Here is a 25,560-nt window from a genome sequence, read left to right on the forward strand (position 1 = left end):
AACATCACTCCAATTTCTTATAGGCATTACATCCCCAAATTATAAAGGGGTATCTCAAGCAAGTGACTCACACGTTTCATCCCCTTTGTAACCTAATGTGCGTGTGCATCTAACTGCCCCCTCCACATTATCCCTGGGGAGTTTTCCCGTTACTCAATTCGCCTATACGAGTTCTCGTTCGAAATCCCATTTACACTCACCAGTTCTGCGGGCCGGCAGTTCCGTCCTCACCTTCACGTTTTTTGATTATAAGCCCGACCGCTTTCTAAGGTTTCATTTATATCCGGTTATAGTCGCCGGTCCCAGACAGTCTCGTGTGCAGTTCTCTCTTCCCTACTCACATCATTTCCTGTGCACAGCTGTATCCTGGCATTCAAGGCTAGCGGAGGAATCACATTCCCTGATGTCTTACTTTCAGCGCCATCTTGAAATGCCCGTAATGTATCTAATTCTAGTTGTAATCCTCATGGATGTATTTGACAATTGGATGTATACTCACAATCACGTGTCCTTTCGTTTTCAACCTCCACGTCACTGCGAGTACACCTCTGTGTTTCTCCTAAGTGGTCAAGAAATCTGACCCTCTCATATATACTTTACCCAACGGGTCCCTACCTAAATCTATTGAATCCTGAAACAACCCAGCACAAGACATAAGTCCACTCTATAGATCACATAGTCCTGCCCACATCCTACAACCTCATCTGTAGGGTAAACGTCAACATGGGTTAGAGCATCAAGTTCACATCGAATCTCTAATCATAAAATTTTCACATATAGCACAACTACAGGCCACTCTCTAATCCTATAGGTAGCCCATGGAGTATCTAGTCCATTCATTAATGTGTTGTTTAATTTAAAGTTAGACTCCCATACCAATCCTCCGTATTGTTCAGACCTTTCTTCACAGTCTCTAGCCTCACAATATACCACAACTCTCTTTTTTCTGAAGGTCTCGCAATTCCCTCCTCTCTTTTTCGGAAGAATCTTCTCAAGAATGAACCACAATATTTTTTTTTTACTAGTGTCCCACTTTTCTATAATGTTCCACAAGTGGTGCATTCTGTTAACCCGTTTTAATGGCCGATCGATGTTCACATAGCCTTGTCCTTAGTTCCCTTCCTGTTTCGCCCACATAACCCAAATTACAGGGGCATAGAAGTAGATAAACCACAATTCTGCTGTGGCAATTGTTAATTGTAGTTGGGGTTGCCCGAAAACCCTCATAATCAATGAATTTGGCCTCTATGCACAGGTCGCAGCAACTACAATTCTATTGGTCTCAAAGGTTGGTCCATCAAATTTTTGTGAATTTTTGGAAGCCCATAGAAGGCTGGTGTAATGGGATTATCATTCTTCAAGAAGTGAAGGAACATTACCAGAAAGTCCCAAACAAAAATTTGATGGACCCACCTTTGAGACCGATAGTATCATGTATTGGGTCTGTACTGGAACCCCTGAACAAGTATGTTGATAGTTTGTTGAAACCCCTAGTGAGGGAACTGAAATCATATATCAGGGACTCGGCTCACATTATATCCAAGGTGGAAGGTAAGCCGTTTAACAAACAGAGGCAATTCCTTGTCACCTTGGATTTAGAAGCACTGTATACGAACATCCCACAAGACAGCACCATTGAGGTCATCATTGGTTGCCTTAGGGCAACCAATTTGAGAGGTGCGGATAGAGACTTTATTATTAAATATGTTACCCTGGTTTTAAAGAACAACCTTTTTCTATTTAAGAATGATATGTATCTACAGCTCTATGGGACCAGTATGGGAGCTACATGTGCTCCTAGTCTGGCTTTCTTATACGTTGGTGAGTTCGGGAGGAAACATATTTATAATGAGTTAGCCCCCTTTTCTGAAAATGTCTCCTCCTGGTACTGATTCATAGATGATATTTTTTTTCATATGGAATGGTTCGAGAGAAGATTTGGAAGAGTATCTGTAAGGAAATGCCTCCTTGGCATGGTTGCCCCCTGACTTTTTGCCTTTGCTGATGCTATGTTTACAATTGAAAGTGTGCTGAGGCCTGCTAACCAGGCCCCAGCACCAGTGTTCTTTCCCTAACCTGTACTTTTGTATCCACAATTGGCAGACCCTGGCATCCAGATAAGTCCCTTGTAACTGGTACTTCTAGTACCCAGGGCCCTGATGCCAAGGAAGGTCTCTAAAGGCTGCAGCATGTCTTATGCCACCCTGGAGACCTCTCACTCAGCACAGACACACTGCTTGCCAGCTTGTGTGTGCTAGTGAGAACAAAACGAGTAAGTCGACATGGCACTCCCCTCAGGGTGCCATGCCAGCCTCTCACTGCCTATGCAAGTATAGGTCAGTCACCCCTCTAGCAGGCCTTACAGCCCTAAGGCAGGGTGCACTATACCATAGGTGAGGGTACCAGTGCATGAGCATGGTACCCCTACAGTGTCTAAACAAAACCTTAGACATTGTAAGTGCAGGGTAGCCATAAGAGTATATGGTCTGGGAGTTTGTCAAACACGAACTCCACAGCACCATAATGGCTACACTGAAAACTGGGAAGTTTGGTATCAAACTTCTCAGCACAATAAATGCACACTGATGCCAGTGTACATTTTATTGCAAAATACACCCCAGAGGGCACCTTAGAGGTGCCCCCTGAAACTTAACCGACTGTCTGTGTAGGCTGACTAGTTCCAGCAGCCTGCCACACTAGAGACATGTTGCTGGCCCCATGGGGAGAGTGCCTTTGTCACTCTGAGGCCAGTAACAAAGCCTGCACTGGGTGGAGATGCTAACACCTCCCCCAGGCAGGAGCTGTAACACCTGGCGGTGAGCCTCAAAGGCTCACCCCTTTGTCACAGCCCAGCAGGGCACTCCAGCTTAGTGGAGTTGCCCGCCCCCTCCGGCCACGGCCCCCACTTTTGGCGGCAAGGCTGGAGGGAACAAAGAAAGCAACAAGGAGGAGTCACTGGCCAGTCAGGACAGCCCCTAAGGTGTCCTGAGCTGAGGTGACTCTAACTTTTAGAAATCCTCCATCTTGCAGATGGAGGATTCCCCCAATAGGGTTAGGATTGTGACCCCCTCCCCTTGGGAGGAGGCACAAAGAGGGTGTACCCACCCTCAGGGCTAGTAGCCATTGGCTACTAACCCCCCAGACCTAAACACGCCCTTAAATTTAGTATTTAAGGGCTACCCTGAACCCTAGAAAACGAGATTCCTGCAACAACAAGAAGAAGGACTGCCTAGCTGAAAACCCCTGCAGACGAAGACCAGAAGACAACAACTGCCTTGGCTCCAGAAACTCACCGGCCTGTCTCCTGCCTTCCAAAGAACTCTGCTCCAGCGACGCCTTCCAAAGGGACCAGCGACCTCTGAATCCTCTGAGGACTGCCCTGCTTCGACGACGACAAGAAACTCCAGAGGACAGCGGACCTGCTCCAAAAAGACTGCAACTTTGTTTCAAGAAGCAGCTTTAAAGAACCCTGCAATCTCCCCGCAAGAAGCGTGAGACTTGCAACACTGCACCCGGCGACCCCGACTCGGCTGGTGGAGAACCAACACCTCAGGGAGGACCCCCGGACTACTCTACGACTGTGAGTACCAAAACCTGTCCCCCCTGAGCCCCCACAGCGCCGCCTGCAGAGGGAATCCCGAGGCTTCCCCTGACCGCGACTCTCTGAAACCTAAGTCCCGACGCCTGGAAAAGACCCTGCACCCGCAGCCCCCAGGACCTGAAGGACCGGACTTTCACTGCAGAAGTGACCCCCAGGAGTCCCTCTCCCTTGCCCAAGTGGAGGTTTCCCCGAGGAAGCCCCCCCTTGCCTGCCTGCAGCGCTGAAGAGATCCCTTGATCTCTCATTGACTTACATAGCAAACCCGACGCTTGTTCTAACACTGCACCCGGCCGCCCCCGCGCCGCTGAGGGTGAAATTTCTGTGTGGGCTTGTGTCCCCCCCGGTGCCCTACAAAACCCCCCTGGTCTGCCCTCCGAAGACGCGGGTACTTACCTGCAAGCAGACCGGAACCGGGGCACCCCCTTCTCTCCATTATAGCCTATGCGTTTTGGGCACCACTTTGAACTCTGCACCTGACCGGCCCTGAGCTGCTGGTGTGGTAACTTTGGGGTTGCTCTGAACCCCCAACGGTGGGCTACCTTGGACCAAGAACTGAACCCTGTAAGTGTCTTACTTACCTGGTAAACCTAACAAAAACTTACCTCCCCCAGGAACTGTGAAAATTGCACTGTGTCCACTTTTGAAATAGCTATTTGTGAATAACTTGAAAAGTATACATGCAATTGAAATGATTCAAAGTTCCTAATGTACTTACCTGCAATACCTTTCAAACAAGATATTACATGTTAAATTTGAACCTGTGGTTCTTAAAATAAACTAAGAAAATATATTTTTCTATAACAAAACCTATTGGCTGGATTTGTCTCTGAGTGTGTGTACCTCATTTATTGCCTATGTGTATGTACAACAAATGCTTAACACTACTCCTTGGATAAGCCTACTGCTCGACCACACTACCACAAAATAGAGCATTAGTATTATCTATTTTTACCACTATTTTACCTCTAAGGGGAACCCTTGGACTCTGTGCATGCTATTCCTTACTTTGAAATAGCACATACAGAGCCAACTTCCTACAGTATCTGATATGGTTGAATTTAGGTGATAGTAATTTAACATTCACTGCACGTATAAGTAACGTAGCAGTGGATTTCCTGGAGATCTCTATTAAAGACAATGAAGGACATCTAGAGGTGGAGTTGTTTACTAAACCCACCGATAAAAATACTCTGTGCCATTATTCCAGTTTCCATCCTAAAAACATAAGGGAAAGTATTCCCTTTGGTCAATTCTTGAGACTAAGAAGAAATTGTATATCATTGGACGATTTCTATAAACATTCTACCACACTAAAGCAAAAACTAAAAGATAGACGGTACCCCCATAAATTGATTAGTCACTCCTTCAAAAGAGCACGTTTTTACAACAGGGAGAGTATGCTAGAGAACAAATGTAAGAAGAAGGAAACAGATAAGATTGTGTTTGTTAGTCAATTAATAGGATAAAGTAATAGGATAAAGAACGTGATCAACAGGAATTGGCATGTTTTGAATAGGGAAGGTGAAAGCGTTATGAGAAAACCATTATATGCTTTTAGACGTAATAGTAATCTCAAGAATAAACTGGTCCATAGGTACAGAGATGAGCGCCAAGTTAGACAACTAAATTTGGTGGGCAGGGAGGTTAGAGGTAACTATAAATGTGGGAATTGTAGTTGCTGCGACCTGTGCATAGAGGCCAAATTCATTGTTTATGAGGGTTTTTCTGGCAACCCCAACTACAATGAACAATTGCTGCATCAGAAATGTGGTTTATCTACTTCTATGCCCCTGTAATTTGGGTTATGTGGGCGAAACAGGAAGGGAACTAAGGACACGGCTAGGTGAACATCGATAGGCCATTAAAATGGGTAAACAGAATGCAACATTTGTGGAACATTATAGAGAAGTGGGACACTCGGAAAAAGAGATACGGTGGTTCATTCTTGAGAAGATTCTTCCAAAAAAGAGAGGAGGGAATTGTGAGACCTTCAGTTGTGATATATTGTGCGGCTAGAGACTGTGAAGAAAAGTCTGATCAGTAAGGAGGATTGGTATAGGAGTCTAACTTTAAATTAAACAACACGTTAATGACTGGCCTGGGAGCGACTAGATACTCCATGGGTTACCTATAGGATTAGAGAGTGGCCTGTAGTTGTGTTATATGTGAAAACGGGATGATTAGTTATTCAATGGGTCATCCTTAAGATTGACAAGTGGCCCTCAGATATGAACTTGATGCTCTAACCCATGCTGACGTTTACCCTACAGATGAGGTTGTAGGATGTGGGCAGGACTATGTGATCTATAGAGTGGACATATGTCTTGTGCTGGGTTGTTTCAGGATTCAATAGATTTAGGTAGGGACCCGTTGGGTAAAGTATATATGAGAGGGTCAGATTTCTTGACCACTTAGGAGAAACACAGAGGTGTACTTGCAGAGACGTGGGGGTGGAAAACGAAAGGACACGTGATTGTGAGTATACATCCAATTGTCAAATACATCCATGAGGATTAGAACTAGAATTAGATACATTACGGGCATTTCAAAATGGTGCTGAAAGTAAGACATCAGGGAATGTGATTCCCCCGCTAGCCTTGAATGCCAGGATACAGGCGTGCACAGGAAATGAAGTAATTAGGGAAGAGAGAACTACACTCCAAACTGTCTGGGACCAGAGACCGTAACCGGATGTAAATGAAACATTAGAAAGCGGTCGGCGTATAATAAAAAAAGTGAAGGTGAGGACGGAACAGCCAGCCCACAGAACTGGTGAGTGTAAATGGGATTTCAAACGAGAACTAGTAAAGGCGAATTGAGTAACGGGAAAACTCCCCGGGGATAATGTGGAGGGGGCAGTTAGATGCACACGCACATTAGGTTGCAAAGGAGATGGAACGTGTGAGTCACTTGCTTGAGATACCCCTTTATAACTTGGGAATGTAGTGCCTATAAGAAATGGGAGTGATGTTAGGTGCTACTTATATTTATAGTGATCGGTAGGGGACTGGAGCTCAATGTTTATCTGCTGGTTTATAGATCCGAGATATAAGAAACCAGGGATTGTTCTGCTACTTGACGGATAACAAGAAAAATCAGGAAGAATAAGGGTAAGCCTCTAGAAACATGCTGGGTAACCACTGAATACATAAAATAGAATGTGAAATGCACAACTTTGGGCAACTGTCCTGTTACACACTATATAGTTGGTGTCAGTAATGGTGAAGGTATGGGGGCTTGACCCTGTTTAAATCACAAGTGAACTCACACAAGATAGAACCCCACTGATGTGAGGGGAGTATAATACTATTGCTTTATTTACACAGAAACCACTCACACCTGGGAATAGGGCAGAATAAAGAACGCCCTTGGAAAAAGAACAATAACCTCAGAGTATCTCGTTGAGATGTGAATTACGTGACATATAATTGTAATTGTAATTGTAATCGTATTTATATAGCGCTTACTACCCCTGACGAGGCGTCGAAGCGCTTTTCGATGAGTAGCACGCTACTCCGGTACCCAAACAAGAATTAGTGATGGATTAGTATAATTTAATAAGGAGTACAGTTTTAGTATTATTATGAGTTAGTTTGAGTTGCGGATATGAGAGTTTGTTAGTTAGATTGACTGGAGTAATGGAGGGGTGGAGGAGGAAAGAAATCCAGAAGTGTTAATTGGGAGTTTATCCTTCATTTACTCAATCCAAAGGCTTGAGATGAATAAAAGGGGGGCGGAGGGGAAAGAGGATGTGGAAGGGTTAGGGAGAGCATATTAGCAGGGTGAGATGAATGCAGGAGAATTTAGTAGGGTTGTGTGGGAGGTCACAGAGGTAGAGTGAGGTTTGGTGAGTTAGATGTGGGGGTGGAGGGATGAGCTTAGGCAGAGATATTTAGGAGATGAAAGTGGTCGAAGGGATTTGGGATGAGTCCGAGTGAGAATGGAGGATAGTTTGATAGAGACATGACATAAGAGTGATGAGTAGATAAGTGTGATAAAAAGAGAGCAGAAATTCATAGAAACATGCCAGGCACAGAAACAACATATACACATACATACACATATATATATATATTTATACACACACACACATGACTATACACACACCTCTGCACATACAATACATAATTAGAATCATGGGTAAAAAATACTTAGTCGTCCATCCATCATCCTGGTAAAAGGCGGGAACTCCCCCACCTACCTCGAGGGTGGACGGGGCGTGGCCCAGCGGGCGGAGCCCACAGGTGCTCCACAAAGGGAGAAACCCTCCACTCTGTGTCTCCAGCAGAGGAAGACAGAACCCGCGCGTCCCAGTCAGACACAGACCACGCTCCAGCACATCATCAGCTCACCTCCAGGAAGGATTCCAGATCTCCTCCGCCATGGGATCTCTGAGCGCACAGCCACGCCCCGCCCCATCCCTGCTAAGCCCAAGAGCCAGGGTGGGCCGTCCTTTCCAGAAGGTGAGCTTCAACCGCGGCATCTGCCGCGTCCACATTGTACACTATGGTACGTGATGGGCCACGGGGGCAAAACGTCTTCAGCAACCTTGTGTGCCCCCGGCAATGTCATTGCCACTAGTGCGTCCCCGCGGAGATGTCCTCGCGCCCCTGCGCATCAACAACGCACCACGCGAGTCGGCGGCAAACGCAGTGGGGTCGCCTTGGAAAGCTGTCCATCATCCTGGCAAGAGGCGGGAATTCCCCTACCTACTTCGAGGGTGGACCGGGCGTGGCTCAGCGGGCGGAGCTTACAGGTGCTCCACGAAGGGAGAACCTTCTACTCTGTGTCTCCAGGAGAGGAAGACAGAACCCGCGCGTCACAGACCACGCTCCAGCACACCATCAGTTCACCTCCAGGAAGGACTCCAGATCTTCCTCTGCTATGGGATCTCTGAGCGCACAGCCGTGCTTCATCCTTGCCAGGCCCAAGAGCCAGGGTGGCTTGTCCTTTCCAGAAGCTGAGCTTCGACTGCGGCACCTGCTACGATTATGATTGTAAGTGCTTCCTTTGAGGTTTAGTTTCTGTAAAATGAGCATCGTGGCCTACACAACCGGAGTATTTTCTACGAGTATGTCAGTAAGCGTTACCTAGCATGTTTTATACGCCCCGTTTATATTCTACACTAAGGGTACGTGATGGGCCACGGGGTAAACGTCTCCAGCAACCTTGTGTGCCTTTGGCAATGTTATTGTTACTAGTGCGTCTTTGTGGAGATGTCCTCGTGCTTCTGAGCATTAACAACGCACCACCGGAATCGGCGGTAAACGCATTGGGGTCGTTTTGGAAAGCTGTCCATCATCCTGGTAAAAGGCGGGAATTCCTTTACCTACTTCGAGGGTGGACGGGGTGTGGTTCAGCGGGCGGAGCTTACAGGTGCTTTATAAAGGGAGAACCTTCTACTCTGTGTCTCCCGGAGAGGAAGATAGAAACCCGCGCGTCACAGTCAGATACTGATTACGCTCCAGTATATCATCAGATTCACCTCCAGGAAGGATTCTAGATCTTTCTGCTATGGGATCTCTGAGCGCACAGCCTTGCTTTATCTTTGCCAAGCCCAAGAGTTAGGGTGGCTTGTCCTTTCCAGAAGGTGAGCTTCAACTGCGGCATCTGCTACGTTTATATTGTACACTAGGGGTATGTGATGGGCCATGGGGTAAACGTTTCCAGCAACCTTGTGTGCCTTTGGCAATGTTATTGTTACTAGTGCGTCTTTGTGGAGATGTCCTCGTGCTTCTGAGCATCAACACCGCACCACCGGAATCGGCGGTAAACGCAGTGGGGTCGTTTTGGAAAGCTGTCCATCATCCTGGTAAGAGGCGGGAATTCCTTTACCTACTTCGAGGGTGGACGGGCGTGGCTCAGCGGGCGGAGCTTACAGGTGCTTTATAAAGGGAGATCCTTCTACTCTGTGTCTCCAGGAGAGGAAGATAGAACCCACGCGTCACAGTCAGACACAGACCACGCTCCAGCACACCATCAGTTCACCTCCAGGAAGTACTCCAGATCTTCCTCTGCTATGGGATCTCTGAGCGCACAGCCGTGCTTCATCCTTGCCAAGCCCAAGAGCCAGGGTGGCTTGTCCTTTCCAGAAGCTGAGCTTCGACTGCGGCACCTGCTACGTTTATATTGGTAAGTGCTTCCTGTTGAGGTTTAGTTTCTGTAAAATGAGCATCGTGGCCTACACAACCGGAGTATTTTCTACGAGTATGTCAGTAAGCATTACCTAGCATGTTTTATACACCCTGTTTATATTGTACACTAGGGGTACGTGATGGGCCACGGGGTAAACGTCTCCAGCAACCTTGTGTGCCTTTGGCAATGTTATTGTTACTAGTGCGTCTTTGTGTAGATGTCCTTGTGCTTCTGCGCATCAACAACGCACCACCGGAGTCGGCGGTAAACGCAGTGGGGTCGTTTTGGAAAGCTGTCCATCATCCTGGTAAAAGGCGGGAATTCCTTTACCTACTTCGAGGGTGGACGGGGCGTGGCTCAGCGGGCGGAGCTTACAGGTGCTTCATAAAGGGAGAACCTTCTACTCTGTGTCTCCAGGAGAGGAAGATAGAACCCGCGCGTCACAGTCAGATACTGATTACGCTCCAGTACAACATCAGTTCACCTCCAGGAAGGATTCTGGATCTTTTCTGCTATGGGATCTCTGAGCGCACAGCCTTGCTTTATCTTTGCCAAGCCCGAGAGTTAGGGTGGCTTGTCCTTTCCAGAAGCTGAGCTTCAACTGGGGCACCTGCTACGTTTATATTGGTAAGTGCTTCCTGTTGAGGTTTAGTTTCTGTAAAATGAGCATCGTGACCGAACCAACCGGAGTATTTTCTACGAGTATGTCAGTAAGCGTTACCTAGCATGTTTTATACGCCCCGTTTATATTGTACACTAGGGGTTCCTGATGGGCCACGGGGTAAACGTCTCCAGCAACCTTGTGTGCCTTTGGCAATGTTATTGTTACTAGTGCGTCTGTGGAGATGTCCGTGCTTCTGCGCATCAACAACGCACCACCGGAATCGGCGGTAAACGCAGTGGGGTCGTTTTGGAAAGCTGTCCATCATCCTGGTAAAAGGCGGGAATTCCTTTACCTACTTCGAGGGTGGACGGGGCGTGGCTCAGCGGGCGGAGCTTACAGGTGCTTCATATAGGGAGAACCTTCTACTCTGTGTCTCCAGGAGAGGAAGATAGAACCCGCGCGTCACAGTCAGATACTGATTACGCTCCAGTACATCATCAGTTCACCTCCAGGAAGGATTCTAGATCTTTTCTGCTATGGGATCTCTGAGCGCAGAGCCTTCCTTCATCTTTGCCCAGCCCAAGAGTTACGGTGGCTTGTCCTTTCCAGAAGCTGAGCTTCAACTGCGGCACCTGCTACGTTTATATTTGGAAGTGCTTCTTTTGAGTTTTAGTTTCTGTAAAAATGCGCATCGTCGCCTACCCAACCGGGGTATTTTCTACGAGTATGTCAGTAAGCGTTACCTAGCATGTTTTATACGCCCCGTTTATATTGTACACTAAGGTTACGTGATGGGCCACGGGGTAAACGTCTCCAGCAACCTTGTGTGCCTTTGGCAATGTGATTGTTACTAGTGCGTCTTTGTGGAGATGTCCTCGTGCTTCTGAGCATTAACAACGCACCACCGGAATCGGTGGTAAACGCATTGGGGTCGTTTTGGAAAGCTGTCCATCATCCTGGTAAAAGGCGGGAATTCCTTTACCTACTTCGAGGGTGGACGGGCGTGGCTCAGCGGGCGGAGCTTACAGGTGCTTTATAAAGGGAGAACCTTCTACTCTGTGTCTCCAGGAGAGGGAGATAGAACCCGCGCGTCACAGTCAGATACAGATTACGCTCCAGTACATCATCAGTTCACCTCCAGGAAGGATTCTAGATCTTTTTCTGCTATGGGATCTCTGGGCGCACAGCCTTGCTTTAGTTTCCAAAGAAACTATAAATCAATAGAAATATACATATAATCTGAAAAAAAATAATTATCCCCATAGGCATATGCAGTTCATAGTTGTTTGAAAAAGGTGGTTATGAAGGAAAGAGCCAACTCTTGAGTAGTTTCCTGAAAACAAGAAAGTTATCTGTGGCTCTTATAGTTGGGGGTAATGAATTCCATAGTTTGGCTGCTTGGATGGAGAAGGATGTACCACCTACAGTCTTTTTCTTGTATGGTGGTGTTCTAAGGCGGGGTGCCAGTCTTGAGCGGAGGGTTCTTTGTTGGATGTATTTGGTAATTTTCTTTCTGATGAAAAGCGGTCCTGTTCCATGTATAGCTTTGTGGGTGATACAAAGCAGCTTGAAAGTGCATCTTCTGGCAACGGGTAGCCAGTGTAGTGCTCTCAAGGCAGGGGAGATGTGGGTTTGCGGCTTTATATGTAGTAGTAGCCTGGCTGCGGAATTCTGGATACGTTGTAGTTTTTTCATAACAGATAGAGATGATCCATGGTAGAGGCTATTGGCATAATCCAGTTTGGATAATACAAGTGAGATAGTAGCTTGCACCTTGTGTGGAAATCCGAGGTGAGGGAAAATGCGTCGTAAAGTCTTTAAGGTGATGAAGCTTGTGCGTGCTAATTTGTCTACTTGGGCATTCAAAGTTAGTTTGGAATCCATGGTGATTCCTAGGTTTTTCACTTCCTTGGATAATTGAGGAGGTGGTCCGAGATCGTCAGGCCAGACGCACAGAGGGTCATAATGTTTCCAGTCACCACATGTGAGTATTTCAGTTTTGGAGGTATTTAGTTTGAGATGGCTCCAGGTCATCCACTGATCAACGGCTCTGAGGCAACTGAAGATTTGAGAGTTTTCAATGTTTTTGTGAACCTAAGGCCTGTAAGTCAAATGTTACCAGTGGGCTGATGCACTCATTGTGCCACCACAAGAGTAACAAGGTAACACATGTCCCACAGACTGTCACTGTACGCTGCATAGCAGCTTTACAAAAACGATCTTAACTTTGCCAGTTAATCCTGTGCCGAAGCCTAAGCCTTCCTTCCTTTCTTTAAGATGTGTAAGTCACCACTAAGTTAGGCCCCATGATGTCCATAAGACAGGGTGCATTACAGCAAAGAGAAGGACATGTTTTTACTGTTTTTTTTTTTTTATTGTTTATTTCATGGTAATACCCCATAAAATATATAAAAAATACAAATACGACACACCCAATTCATTTAATAAGTGTGCAAAATACGCAATATTCAACTGGTTTATCTATAAATACATCCGTCCAATTAAAAAGGGAGCCCCAGTCGTTTCCACTTCATCCACAAAGAAATTAAAATGTACTTAAGCCAGACACAATTCTAGTACCTGTGTCACACACCAGTACTTATAACGCTAAATGGTGGTGTTTAAGCCCCAGATTGCGACTAAGGGGGGAGTATCCATTTCCTTCTTGCTAATGGGGAACAGACAGGGCAGAAGAACAAAACATTTTCAATATTTTCCTTCACAATGTCACATGCCTTGCACAGTCCATTGCTAGTCAATCTACTGTCCCACTTATACATAAAACTGTTGAGAAGTAATGTTACAATTCTGAAATGAATATATAATGTTGTGGCTCTGATGGTGGTAGCGGTTATTATTTTGGAGTCCCCACTAACAGTGTGGGGATGCAGAGGTGACTTCGACAGAACAAGCACATTGTGGTCAATGTGTTGAAGGTGGCCCCATTGTCCTAGGACCACCACAGGCTGAGTTATGAGCAAAAATGTTTGCTAAAGTAATGCCCTGCAAAGCATTATGGGCAAAGTTTCCCTGTCACAGATGTTTGTGCATGTTGATTTGACTAATGCTTAGAACAGCCCAAAGAGGACAACACAATGAAAATAGCATTTGTAAGAAACATGGTCATGTAACTGTTGGAGCAGATATGCTAATGTAAGAATATTCTAATGATTTGCATATACATACTAATGAAAAGTAATGACAAACGGGAATTAATAATTGAAAATAACGTGCAATGAGTAAAATGTGACCACGGGTAGTGGTCACCATGTATGTTAACACGTACTAAAATAATGTGAAATATAAACATTTTGAATTAACATGTCATAATCGCTGATATAATCTGTTTTATGATGCTTCGTATCCTTAACTTAGCCGAATTAGAGGCCTGGTAGGCGGCGGGCCTTGCTTGCTTAAACGTGGAGACGCAATGAGCTGCTGAGGACTGGAACTGGAGAAAAGGAACTTGAACTGTACATAGTTCAGATGAGTTCTGTTAGAATTTTCTGCAATGTACCAGTGGACAGGAGACGACCAGAACAAATTGATACAATTATGTGTAGAGTAGGCTAAATGTACTTTCCCAGGACTTGAACAATGAAAGCACTGACTAAAAGACTGTGGGCAACAATTTCGTTACCTGAAGAGCCGGATGATGTTCACATCGACAGAAGGACCAATCATATTAATGGAACTTGATGCTTGAACCGACGCAAAGAAGTGGTAAACAAAAACTTTAGGTTAGAATCATAACCCCTGATGAGGTTGACCAATTAGCAATTTGTGGGACGGACTGAGAGACCCTAATAAAAAGTCATGACACAAGAAGGAAATTCAGAGCGGAGAGGCGAAAGATGATGACGTCGGGAGACGCTGTCCGAAGTGCTGATAATTGGGTTTACTGTCTGTGAGCCTGGTACTTGCTGATGACTGATGACCTGGAGACGAAGACTGACTCGTTGCTGATCTATCTTCGATAGGTAGCTATAAAATGTTGACTGACTAATGTGTACTTTTCCTTCTAGGTGCCAACAATGGTGTGTTTTTTAAAAGTTTTTCTCTCTAGATAGATTTTTCTAAATTAACACTTGTTGACTAAATTGTTTTTGCATGAAGACCCACATGCTGATGCTAATTCGGTAGGCTGACAAGGGCGACTTAATGGTGACGGTTGACCGACTGACTTGCATTGCTGAATTATTCTATGTTAAAGGATTTGCTGATTTATGATGATGATGGTTTTTCGCTTATCAATAACACTTGGCGAAAATGCTACTCATGATGCTAATAAAGTTTGAGAGTGATGGTATTTTTCCTGTTAGATAAAGTTTCTTAATGGTGTCTATTTGTTGATTAGATGTTTATTCCATCACTGTTAACTAGGATACTCTATGAGATCCAAAAGATTCATCGACCTGTACGCGTCCCCTTGTAAGTTTACTTACTAAGGACAAGGCGCTAGCATAACTATATAGTTAGCTCCTAAAGAGCATAACCACTCAAAAAAGAAAATGGCAATAAATAATGCTGAGTAACTATATATGTAGCCCCTAGAGGGCATAGTGCATCACACATTTTCAGGAGTAGCAGACCTATAGCAATTATAACAACAAACAAGGACCTTAAAACACAAGCTATTCCCAGCTGTAAAACAAAAGTTCTAGCCATGAGACTGTTTAAAAAGACACTGAATGGTGGGATGGGTTATTATTTTGAGGCCCCAGCTTATCTAGTACGGGCCCCAGAGATGATGTTGGCAGAAAGAGTGCATTGGCGTGAACGTTTTGGTGGTGGCCCCATTGTCCTATGACAACAACAGGCTGAGTTATGAGCAAAACTTGAGGTAAACGTAATGCCCTGCAAAGCATTATGGGATGAATTTCGCAAGTGCAGTAAATTTTATAGTATCACCTCACCCGCGGTGCCGGGAGAGACACTTTTGCTTTGAGGATTTCTGTTTTACATAAAGCATTTACCGATTTCAAGTTTTAAGAGGAGAGCCACAAGAAATGACTGATTAGGTAACTGAAAAATGTGACCAGAGCTCCAATAACAGCGATCAAGTTCACGCTGTTGTCACTTTTCACACAGAGAGGCATGGCCGGCATGGAGGGAAGAGACGAAAGAAAAAGAAAAATAAATTGCCCACGCTGTAGTATATCGGCAATCGTGCAATAATCCATGTAACAGGGGCAGGCAGCAAGACGTGACAAAACAACCTCAAGGCAGGACAAACGTAAAGCATTTACCAAGGACATCAGGTGATTTTTTTAAAGGCAATCCCAAGAACGAATTTAAGGGATGGGCTTAGTTAAAAGCGAACAATATTTGCAACAGGTCAAATCGCTTGAGCGCTCAACCTAAAAACTGTCACTTACGGCCTAGTCACTAGCAATTCTGACAACAGTAACACCCACCAAGCAAATCACCAAAAGACACCAAACCATCCAGAACTCAGCCACGAGACATCACCAAAATTTCACACTGCACTACAGGAAGCTCCACTGGCTCCTGATACATAAACACACTCATTTCAAACTAAACACACAAACACACTCTCAAGGCATGAGACAACGTAGCCCCCTACCTACCTGAACAGATCAATCTCCTTTCAGTCGCAGGACTCTTACCTACATAGGTTGGGGCTAGGTGCTCACAACACACCTGCTCAGTGCCAAGATACACTTTTCGGTGACAGTGCACATTACAAATGTGAATGCCCCTCGTTTCTGTTTGGTTATTGGGCATCTCTTGTTTTCATTTATACTTACAAATATGGCAACATCTTAATTCCGAAAAATGCTATACCCAAGGTTACCCAAACAATATGTGTGTAAAAAGAAAACGGTTTTAGATTACGTACGGCTCCTTAAATCAGTAGTGAGAATATGCTTGGCAGCTATAAGAAGCTCTTTGCGAAGGTGAGCTGTTTCCGCTGGGCAGTTGGATAGAAGCTGCAGCATGCCTTTCACCATTTGCTGGGAGTACTTTGCCACCAGGTCCTAGTAAATGCATTATGTCCTTGAATGAATGGAGGGATGGTTTACAATAGGGATGTTTTGATAAAGGAAATATGCTAGATTGGTAGTTATGCCCTTACTACAGTACTGATTATGGGTATGTAAGGTTGGTGGTGACAGTATAGAGTGTGTATATTTAATATAGAGGGGTATTGGGTTTTAAGTATATTTCCTTTTCTACATGTTTTTAGCTGTGAATGACTATGATAATGATGAAGGGAGGATATCAATTTGTCCTGAATAAGGTGGTGAAAAGGAGTTAGATACTACTGAAACGCGTCAGCGCCTGTCAAAGTTGTTGGACCTATTGGAACAGCCCTATAAAGATTTGGAACTATACTCTATGGGACAGTAGTAGTATAAGGGGATACCTTTCCTCATCATGTTAAAAAGTGACAGTTATCCTGCCCCGAAGTGACGCCAATTCCGGTGGCTGGGACTTTCAGTGCCCCTGTGATCCCTCCCCGGAAGTGACGTGTGTGGGTGGGGGCTTTGTCACGTGGTTTGTGACCTCATGGTGTCACGTGTTAGACCTGTGTGTGTGTCCTAGGCCCTGGGTGTTGGTCTATGGGCTGTGTAAAATGTGTGCCTTTGTGTTGTGCAAGTGGTTTCAGAGCCTTAGAGGACAGGTCTGGACATGTCAGACATTCAGGGGCAAGTGACTGTTAGGGGGTCCTCTGCACAGGGCTGCGAAGTGGGCGGTCCGCCCCACCCTCCACACTGATGGCTAATCCAAAAAGAGGGGCTGGTCAAATGGTGCCTTTTGTTAGAGCCAGCCTATCACTGTTGAAAGGTAAATCTAAAACAGATGTACACCCCACAGGCCTTTTCCAGGGGTTGGCACCAGTGGGGGCTCAGTAGAGGTTAAATGATAAACTGTCTATGTAATTAAAAGTTTGAAATAAAACAATGGCCCTGTATTGCAGATTAAAGCAGATGTGTACCCCCAATGACGTCACAGGCCAGGGCTCAGAGGTTGACAGGCGTTGCAAATCTAAACAGATGTACACCCCACAGGCCTTTTCCAGGGGTTGGCATCAATGGGGGCTCAGTAGAGGCGACCGCCCTTTTTGAACCCTGGAATACATATAAGGTGGTGGCTAGAGCCATCTGTCAAACCGTGAACCATTGCTGAAACAGTTTGTCGTGGCGCTATGAAGAGATACAATCCACTAGTCAGAAAAGCTGCCTCCTCAGGGGCCTTGAACACTATCGGTAGATATTATCGGACCCTAACACCTCTTACGATGGACGAGAATGCACAGCAAGATGCCACTAATGATGGGAGTTCCGACGTTCCCGGTTTTCAAGAGGAACTTTGCCAGCGGCTTGAAAAGCTCAATCTCAAGGATTTGCCTAACCTGATATCCCCTATTAAGGGAGACAGCAGCGACAGCGAGGCCTCGAAAGATGAATTAAGTGATGCAGTTAACTTCATCGACATTGAAGATGTTGAAGAGTGTGTAGCACCGCCAAATTCGCCCGTCTATGAAGACATGAAATTTCAGGAGGACCCCGATCCAGAAGCCGTTGTTGTACAGCCGGCCATTGTAAACTCTGCCGATGCTTCTTCCCCAATGGACCTCTGCGACTCGCAAGATTTCAGAGGAGCCTCTGAGTGTAGCGAGAATGTTGAGGTTAGTAAAATTCTATAGACATTTTTTTTCATGTATACACTGGTATCATACTTTTAACTAATAATTTGTCTTGTGCTTTCTGTCTGAACCGTAGAAAACAACTGGAGAAAGAGAGACTCCAGAGTGGTCCTCGCCAAAAGTTAACGATGTAAGTTTTTACTGCTTATGCTGTTCCAGACAGTCTGAAAGTATTGCAAGCCAGAACAAAGAGCCACGTAAGAAATGTGTTTGCACCTACACTAGCCGCGATTTTGAAAAGGAAACTCCGGGCGTGCCCTATGACGCCATATGGCCAGTTAAAGGTTTTGCAGCGACCGTTGTGAACACGTGTGTTAAACGGGACTATTATGACCTGTGTTACAGGCATAAAATTAACGAACCTCAGCAGGCGGCTCACGATTGTCTATACGAGACGTACACTGCAAGAACAATTTGACACATTTGTAGTCGGCTAGACCCTCACCCAGTATATAAGTTGTTAAGGGTGGTGTACGGGCTGTCAGCTGTGAAGAAAGGTGTCCACGCTGAAATGATTAAGGTCTTGGCAGCGGCTGTCAATGAGATCCGATACGCTGCTGAGCCCTGCTCAAAACTCGAACGTATGCAGGGGCTGTGTCCCCATTTTGACAAAAGCATGATAGAAAGGGTTATAGAAAGACGAATGTGTGACATTTATTATAAAAACAGAAGAATGAAGTCTTTAGCCCCACGAAAGTTGTTTTAACAGCAGACCATAACTGTGTTACTTAACGCTCCATACTTACTCACTTTTAGGCGGTGAATCCGAGTATCGTGGTGCAAGATGTCTATGAGTTACACCTGGGCTACATCTGTATCGGGAGATTGATATTTGTGCTGGTTAAAGAAAGAATAGCTGAGATACACCCTTTGACTGCGGTATCTGAACATTTCGGAGCCTTTGGCCTCGTTGCAGTGCAACAGTCATGTGTGTATCGCCAAATGGTGTATCAACGCCCGGCTACTCGCATCTGTTAAATGCCGGAACTCGGACAAAGATCACGCTCGCGAGTTAAGACTTTCACCATTGACTGTGCTACACGGGGCTTTGAAGCACATGACTGAAGATTATCTCACAAATAAAGCTTCTGTATTGTCCGACCTAGAACTGTATGAACTGTTGAATGCTGTCAGTATCCTTAGCGTTCAGAGTTATAGGCGTGGGGAGCAGGAAGTCATGCCTAGAGCTATTGAGAGTATAGCTATAAAAATATCAAAGTTCGTGACGCTTAGGTCGAGTAAAAGGACCTGCTCTGAGTAACATGTGTAACGTGTGTTGTACTGTGTATATGCCGGTAAAAAGGCCCCAGTGGTCCACAGCTTTGACAGTTATAAGCTATGTACCACAAAATGTCAAATACACGCTGTCTATGTAGTCCCGCCACACTTTTATGTTTTTTATGTTTAATAAAATGACCTTACACAAAACATGCGTCTTTCATTTCATGGTGACGGTGGGTGACAGCATGACGGGTGTAGCTTTAAGGAAGCTTTATTACGATACACAGAGGGTTGGAAGCTTCGGAGGCTCTGAAGCTCTATTTAGAAGAGCTCGAGCTGAAAATGAATCTGTAAACCGTGCCAGTGTGAAGACTTGGTTAGCTGGGGAAGAGGCTTATTCGCTCCACAAACCGGCCAGGAGACGTTTTAAGAGGAGGGCCACCGTTGTTAGCGCACAGCTCGATTATCAGTGGCAAGCTGACATAATCAGTCTTCAAGATCCAGCAAAACATAACAATGGCTCCATGTATATATTAACCGTCATAGACGTCTTGTCCAAGTACTCCTATGCAGAGTCGTTAAACGATAAAAGTGGTACCAGCGTCACAGCTGCTTTTAAAGACATCTTCGCCAGAGGTCACGTACCTCAGAAACTACAAACAGATGCCGGAAAGGAATTTTTAAACAAACCTTTCCAAAAATTATTAAACCAGCATGCTGTTCAGCATTTTGTAATGCACACAGAGGTAAAGGCTGCGATTGTAGAGCATTTTAACCGAACTTTAAAGTCAAAGATGTGGCGATATTTCACAGCCAACAACACCTACAGATACGTGGATGTTCTACAGGCTTTTATAGATGTTTATAACGCCACTTACCACAGGACAATCAAAATGGCCCCCGTTGAGGTAACGCGGGATAATTCGTTAATGGTGTGGAGAACTGTGTACGGTAGTCGTCTTACGCCGAAGGTCAAGAAACCGGCTTTAAAAGAAGGGGATCATGTCAGGGTTTCAAAGTTGAAGGGCATCTTCATCAAGGGCTACCAACAGACATTTAGTGATGAGATATTTATAGTGGAAAAGGACGAGGTTAAAGAAGGGGTGTACATTTATAAGTTGAAGGACTACGATGGTGAAAAGGTCACAGGTATCTTTTACAGCAAAGAGTTACAGAAGGTTCCCTACGATCCGAACCGAGTGTACAGGGTTGAAAAGGTTCTGAAAAGGAAAGGGACCGGTGCCAAGAGACAGGCGCTGGTCAAATGGCGGGGGTGGCCCGAGAAATTTAACAGTTGGGTTCTGGCCAGCTCGCTGCACGGTGTGTGAGGTCAAGCTGTAAGCGCCGAGATGGAGAACTCACCTTTTTATATCACGCTACCGTCCAGCGCTTCGAAGGACATGTTCCCAGACAATCAGATTTCTAGTTATACGGTGAAACTGGCAAAGCCGGTGGATTTCAAAGGACCCTGGGATGTGGCGCTAACGGAGATACAGTACCCTAGAACTTGGAATACATTTACAAAGCCCGAGGCTAAATTTCATGCAAAGCGCACTCAGGACTCCCTGAGCTTTCCCCACACTTTCCCACACAGCTATTGCCCAACCGTAGCGTCGGTGGTCGATGCCATCAACAAATCTATAAACACCGTTGAAGAGTATGCGAATATACATCTGGTGTCGGATTACGTTAGAAGAAAAGTGTTTCTGAAAGCCCCCGAGCTTGATACCAGGTTTACCTGTACCAGTAAATTACAGTGGATTTTAGGGACCATGCAGCATGTGCAAAGACAGGTGGATTCAGACCCTACATGCCCCGATATTAATGGCGGATTTTATACACTCTACGTGTATAGCGACATCGTAGAACCGCAGAGGGTCGGGGACAGTTATTCACCTTTGTTGAGATGGGTCCCTGTGCAGGCTGAAAATAACACGATGGTTAATATGCAACACCACAAACTCGACTATGTGGCAATTTCTAAAAAACATTTTGACACTATAACCATCATGGTGTACAACGATCAGTCGGAGCCGGTGGCCTTTCAATATGGGAAAGTTATTGTTAAGCTTCATTTAGGACCCGTTGCAACGGTGACTATTAGGCTGTTGCGATGGTCATCATGAAAACCTACGGGGATCCCTCTATGTACAGGGACTATTATAGAGTTCAGGCTGGATATGGAGGTCCCCTGCCCTACTTTCAAGGGGCTCCTGTTATGTACGGGGCTGGATTGGGGGGCTTCTTCCGGAGCCTGTTTAGGCGAGCCATGCCCTTCATCATAGGGTTTGTGGACAATACAGCTTTTAGCGGCCTCTACAACTCAAACCCTTTCAACTGCAAACACTACGATATCAACTACGGCGCTTTGGTTCACGAGGGCACCGTGATACCCACAAAACCCTTCACGCCGAATTTTGGAACATCAAATTTTGTCAGGGAATATCTCGGTCTGGTCTCGATAACGGGGAAACATCTGCGGGACTCGGGAGTAGTTGTTTCAAGAGAGGGGTATGCAGCCGGCTACACGCTGTTTGTGTTCGACCTGACGCCTGACATGGAAGACGGTGACCACTGCAACCTGATCAAAAACGGAAATCTAAAAGCGGAAATACGCTTTACTCAGGCGCTGGCTGCCAACGTGAACATGGTTGTGTTTTCGGTATTCGACAGCGTCATCCAGGTCAACCACACCTGCCAGCTTATGTTTGACTACCATTAAAAGAGTGTAAAATAATAAAATAATTTTTTTTTTTAAATGGACACTGCGGAGATATGAGACTTCTTAAGTAGACATAAATATGCTAAGAAATACTTTCTAGGTGTATTCCCTAGCGATGGACTACCTGAAAAGATAGGCCCAGAAAGACCCCGCACCCTCGTCTTTAACACCGATCCGCATTACAAGGGCGGTACACATTGGGCGGCTCTGTTTCTGGATGTGGACAAGGTTATAGTGTTTGACAGTTTAGCACAGTTCCCTGAGCATAGCATTTATACAAATCCGATATTCAAATGTGTAAAAAAAGCATCACACACGGTTGAGTATAACAAACTATGGTGGTCATTCTGACCTCGGCGGTAAAAGGCGCCTACCGCCGGTCAGAAATCCTCCATAATCCCGCCGCGGTCGCGGAAACCCGCCACGGTCATTCTGACCCGCAGAAGGCAAACCTCCGAAAATCCGACCGCCACAACAGACCGCCAGACCAGCGGTCGGCGGAAAGGTGGAGGTGACAAAACCTCCACCGTCACGCCAACAGAAATACGCCCATGCCATTACGACCCACGAATCCACGCGGCGGTCTTTCAAACGCGGTATTCCATTGGCGGGACACACCGCCGCGGTCAGAATACACACAAACGAACAAAACTCAGCCACATTGGACGATTTGAATCCCACACACCTGATACACATACACACACCACTCCCACACACACAATACAATATAAAACACCCACCCACATCACCCACAAACCCCTACGCTAAAAAATTCGTAAAGAAGGCAAGAGCGAGACACCAGCATCCAAAAAATAACAGCCACAGCCACTCAACACCATCACCCACACACTATCCACACACAAAACAACACACACCACCACACTCAACTCACTTAAATACACATACTCCACCCCACACATCATACACACCACCCCATGGCACCCCAAAGACAACCCCGCTTCACAGACGAAGAACTCAGGGTCATGGTGGAGGAAATCGTTCGGGTAGAGCCCCAGCTGTTCGGCACACAGATACAATACACCAGCATTGCCCGGAGGACGGAGCTATGGCAGAGGATTGTCGACAGGGTGAACGCAGTGGGACAGCACCCCAGAAATCGGGAAGACATCAGGAAGCGATGGAACGACCTACGGGGGAAGGTGCGTTCCATGGTATCCAGGCACAACATCGCCGTGCAGAAGACTGGCGGAGGACCCCCACCTCAACCCCCACAATTCACATCATGGGAGGAGGAAGTCTTGAACATCCTGCATCCTGACGGCCTCGCAGGAGTCGGCGGAGGAATGGATACTGGTAAGTTGAAGCTTCAATACTGCTTCCCCCCCACCTGCATGCCAAATCAGACCCCAACCCTCACCCCCATCCTCGAACCCCACCCTCACCCCCACCCCCATCCTCACCCCCACCCTCACCCCCACCACCATCCTCACCCCCACCACCATCCTCACCCCCACCCCCAGCACACCTATTCCCCGCCAATGTCTCACCATCACAACCCACACATCCCAAAACCTAGGCCTGCATGCGTCCACTAAGCATGGACACCCATCACCAAAGCATGCCCAATGCATATACACATCCCCCCCACAAGCCACCCTCACCAAAGCCCCCACACACGAATGCCAGCACTTGGGGACACGAGAACCCACAGATACACCCATATGCCACACATTGAAACTATAACCATACCTCTATACCCCTGCAGGACCCGACCGTCAACACACCGCGGCGGAGGGGCCAGAATTCTCCACACCCCCCACCCAAGAGGCCGTCAGCGATGACAGCAGCTCTGTCGACCTGGACACCGATGACCAGCCCGGACCATCGGGGACCTCTGGACAGTCGGTTCCCCTCACACAGGCCCAGGCCACTACAGACCCAAACCCCTCTGGGAACACCAGCACAGCTCCCACCCAGCGGGCCCATGCCTCTGTCTCCAGGGCGCGTCAATCTGCGGTGTGTCTACCACTACAGGGCACCCAGGATAACCCACCACCCCAACAACAACAGGGACCTGGGGGCAGTGGTAGTGGGCACACCGGCCAGGGGGCAGAGGCCCAGGGAAACAGGGGAACTCGGAGGGCAGCTGTGCGACAGGGGGGGGAGGAGAGGCCCAGGGAACCCACTCTCCACGAGGTCCTCACCACCATCATGGGAGCATACAACCGCTCCCAGGAGACGATGGCGACGGTACTGGCCCGGTTCCAGGAGATCCAGGTACTGCAGGAGGAACACTATCGGGGGTACAGGGAGGACATCAGAGCCATCAACACCACCCTGGTTACCATGGTAGGGCTGCTGCAGGAGCTCGTCAACAACAGGGCGGACACTGAACAACACCCAAGGGCCCCTGCCACTAGCCTGGACCAAGAACAGCCAACCACCTCCGCCGGCGCTAGTGGACAGGAGGCCCCCGCACAGCAGCAGCCCACCAGACCCCCACCTCCTGCAGGAGAAGAACCACCCCGCAAGAGGGCCCTGAGATCTCGCAAGAAGACAGAGTAGGATGTCAAGACCCCCGCCAGCAATGGATACCACCTGATGTCATCCCACTGTCCCACATTGTCACCCTGTCCATCCTTGAACTGCCCATGCTCCATCTCTCCACAGGCCTCTGGACAATGCACCTGTGTGACTGTTACTCTGGACTCTGCCATGGACATTCCTTCACCATAGCCCCCACCCACTTGAAACCACCCATCCCATTTTGAGCACTTAAATAAACACCTATTTTGCACCAAAATATCTGGAGTCTGGCTGTGATTTCAATAGATTGTAATTGACATGACAGTGCAAATATGTCCTTGTACATGGTGAAGTCAACAAACAGCTGCCACAAAGCTGTAGTCCATGGGGAAACGAAGCACAGGACTCGTAGTGGGGACCCCAGATCTGAAATAGGGAGGGAAAAGCCAAAACTCAGTCATCATACACTGGGGCAAATAGACAGGCAGCAGAGATGCTGGAGAGTAGTTAACATTTACTAAATTATCTTTGAAATGTTACCTGTGTCCTATTGGAAGTACTGTTCAATGATTCTGTCCCTGTTGTCTGTTTCAGCCCCGTCGTCTTCCTCCTCGTCACTCTCCTCAGGTTCCACCGCTGCCACAACACCACCGTCTCGACCATCCTCCTGCAGGAAAGGCACCTGGCGGCGCAAAGCCAGGTTGTGAAGCATGCAGCAGGCCACGATGATGTGACACACCTTCTTAGGTGAGTACATTAGGGATCCACCTGTCATATGCAGGCACCTAAACCTGGCCTTTAGGAGGCCAAAGGTGCGTTCGATCACCCTCCTAGTACGCCCATGGGCCTCATTGTACGGTTCCTCTGCCCTGGTCCGGGGATTCCTTACTGGGGTCAGTAGCCACGACAGGTTGGGGTACCCAGAGTCCCCCACTAGCCATACACGGTGTCTCTGTAGCTGTTCCATCACGTAAGGGATGCTGCTATTCCTGAGGATGTAGGCGTCATGCACTGACCCTGGGAATTTGGCATTTACATGCGAGATGTACTGGTCAGCCAAACACACCACCTGGATGTTCATTGAATGGTAATTTTTTCTGTTCCTGTACACCTGC

The sequence above is a fragment of the Pleurodeles waltl genome, chromosome 8 (genome assembly GCF_031143425.1).
Source record: "Pleurodeles waltl isolate 20211129_DDA chromosome 8, aPleWal1.hap1.20221129, whole genome shotgun sequence".
In the NCBI taxonomy this organism is placed as follows: Eukaryota; Metazoa; Chordata; class Amphibia; order Caudata; family Salamandridae; genus Pleurodeles; species Pleurodeles waltl.